The sequence below is a fragment of the Schistocerca americana genome, unplaced genomic scaffold (genome assembly GCF_021461395.2).
Source record: "Schistocerca americana isolate TAMUIC-IGC-003095 unplaced genomic scaffold, iqSchAmer2.1 HiC_scaffold_16, whole genome shotgun sequence".
Classification (NCBI taxonomy): Eukaryota; Metazoa; Arthropoda; class Insecta; order Orthoptera; family Acrididae; genus Schistocerca; species Schistocerca americana.
This window is the reverse complement of record NW_025725687.1, coordinates 4634385-4637711: the sequence shown is the minus strand read 5'-3', so window position 1 is coordinate 4637711 and position 3327 is coordinate 4634385.

The window sequence follows — 3327 nt, the reverse complement described above, 5'->3', positions numbered from 1 at the left end:
GGCATCCGATTTTAATACAAAAGGCACAATGCCGACGTAAGTAGTAGAGGACTGACACTTTAACTTTCTATGATTTGAACCTCTCCTGTGAGTCCAGTTTTAGATTCCGATGCTTCACTTCAGGTTTACTGTATACCTTGGACCTTCTTATTGACGATGAAACACAGAAATTGCATCCGAATTTATTACAAAAGGCACAATGCCGACTTGAGTACAAGAGGACAGACACTCTAACTTCCTTTGATTTATACCTTTATTGTGAGTCCAGTTTTAGATTCCGATGCTGCACTTGAGGTTTACTGTATACCTTGGATTCTCTTATTGACGATGAAACACAGAAATTGCATCCGAATTTAATACAAAAGGCACAATGCCGACGTAAGTAATAGAGGACTGACACTTTAACTTTCTATGATTTGAACCTCTCCTGTGAGTCCAGTTTTAGATTCCGATGCTTCACTTAAGGTTTACTGTATACCTTGGACCTTCTTATTGACGATGAAACACAGAAATTGCATCCGAATTTATTACAAAAGGCACAATGCCGACTTAAGTACAAGAGGACAGACACTCTAACTTCCTTTGATTTATACCTCTCCTGTGAGTCCAGTTTTAGATTCCAATGCTGCACTTGAGGTTTACTGTATACCTTGGATTCTCTTATTGACGATGAAACACAGAAATTGCATCCGAATTTAATACAAAAGACACAATGCCGACTTAAGTACAAGAGGGCTGACACCTTCACTTTCCATGATTTGAATCTCTCCTGTGAGTCCAGTTTCAGGTTCCGATTCTTCTCTTCAGGTTTACTGTGTCCCTTGGACCTTCTTATTGACGATGAAACACAGAAATTGCATCCGAATTTAATACAAAACTCACAATGCCGACGTAAGTATTAGAGAACTGACACTTTAACTTTCAATGATTTGAAAATCTCCTTTGAGACCAGTTTTAGATTCCGATGCTTCACTTCAGGTTTACTGTATACCTTGGACTTTCTTATTGACATTGAACACAGAAATTGCATCCGAATTTATTACAAAAGGCACAATGCCGACTTAAGTACAAGAGGACAGACACTCTAACTTCCTTTGATTTATACCTCTCCTGTGAGTCCAGTTTTAGATTTCGATGCTGCACTTGAGGTTTACTGTATACCTTGGATTCTCTTATTGACGAGGAAACACAGAAATTGCATCCGAATTTAATACAAAGGGCACAATGCCGACTTAAGTACAAGAGGACTGACACTCTAACTTTCTTTGATTTAAACCTCTCCAGTGAGACCAGTTTTAGATTCCGATGCTTCACTTCAGGTTTACTGTATACCTTGGACCTTCCTATTGACGATGAAACACAGAAATTGCATCCGAATTTAATACAAATGGCACAATGCCGACTTAAGTACATGAGGACTGACACTCTAACTTTCTATGATTTAAAATTCTCCTGTGAGTCCAATTCTAGATTCCGAAGCTTCACTTCAGGTTTACTGTATACCTTGGACCTTCTTATGACGACGAAACACAGAAATTGCATCCGAATTTAATATAAAAGGCACAATGCAGACTTAAGTACAATAGGACTGACGCTCTAACTTTCTTTGATTTGCACCTCTCCTGTGAGTCCAGTTTTAGATTCCGATGCTTCACTTCAGTTTTACTGTATACCTTGGACCTTCTTATTGACGATGAAACACAGACATTTCATCCGAATTTAATACAAAAGGCACAATGCCGACGTAAGTAGCAGAGGACTGACACTTTAACTTTCTATGATTTGAACCTCTCCTGTGAGTCCAGTTTTAGATTCCGTTGCTTCACTTCAGGTTTACTGTATACCTTGGACCTTCTTATTGACGATGAAACACAGAAATTGCATCCGAATTTATTACAAAAGGCACAATGCCGACTTAAGTGCAAGAGGACAGACACTCTAACTTCCTTTGATTTATACCTCTCCTGTGAGTCCAGTTTTAGATTCCAATGCTGCACTTAAGGTTTACTGTATACCTTGGATTCTCTTATTGACGATGAAACACAGAAATTGCATCCGAATTTAATACAAAAGGGACAATGCCGACATAAGTACGAGAGGACTGACACTCTAACTTTCTGTGATTTGAACCTCTCATATGAGTCCAGTTTTAGATTCCGATGCCTCACTTCAGGTTTACTGCATCCCTTGGACCATCTTATTGACGATGAAACACTGAAATTGCATCCGAATTTAATACAAAAGGCACAATGCCGACTTAAGTACAAGAGAACTGAAACTCGAACTTTCTATGGTTTGAGCCTCTCCTGTGAGTCTAGTTTTAGATTCCGATGCTTCAGTTCAGGTTTACTGTATACCTTGGACCTTCTTATTGACGAGGAAACACAGAAATTGCATACGCATTTCATACAAAAGGCACAATGCCGACTTAAGTACGAGAGGACTGACACTCTAACTTTCTATGTTTGGAACCTCTCCTGTGAGTCCAGTTTTAGATTCCGATGCTTCACTTCAGGTTTACTGTATACCTTGGACCTTCTTATTGACGATGAAACACAGAAATTGCATCCGAATTTAATACAAAAGCCACAAAGCCGACTTAAGTACAAGAGGACTGACACTCTAACTTTCTATGATTTGAACCTCTCCTGTTAGTCCAGTTTTAGATTCCGATGCTTCTTTTCAGGTTTACTGTATCCCTTGGACCATCTTATTGACGATGAAACACAGAAATTGCATCCCAATTTTATACAAAAGGCACAATGCCGACTTAAGTACATGAAGACAGACACTCTAACTTTCTTTGATTTAAACTTCTCCTGTGAGTCCAATTTTAGATTCTGATGCTTCACTTCAGGTTCACTCTATCCCTTGGACATTCTTATTGACGATGAAACACAGAAATTGCTTCCGAAATTAATACAAAAGAGCACAATGTCGACTTAAGTACAAGGGGAGTGACACTTTACCTTTCTATGACTTGGACCTCTCCTGTGAGTCCAGTTTTAGATTCCGATGCTTCACTTCAGGTTTACTGTATACCTTGGACCTTCTTATTGACGATGAAACACAGAAATTGCATCCGAATTTATTACAAAAGGCACAATGCCGACTTAAGTACAAGAGGTCAGACACTCTAACTTCCTTTGATTTATACCTCTCCTGTGAGTCCAGTTTTAGATTCCGATGCTGCACTTGAGGTTTACTGTATACCTTGGATTCTCTTATTGACGATTTAACACAGAAATTGCATCCGAATTTAATACAGAGGTCACAATGCCGACTTAAGTACAAGAGGACCGACACTCTAACTTTCTTTGACTTAAA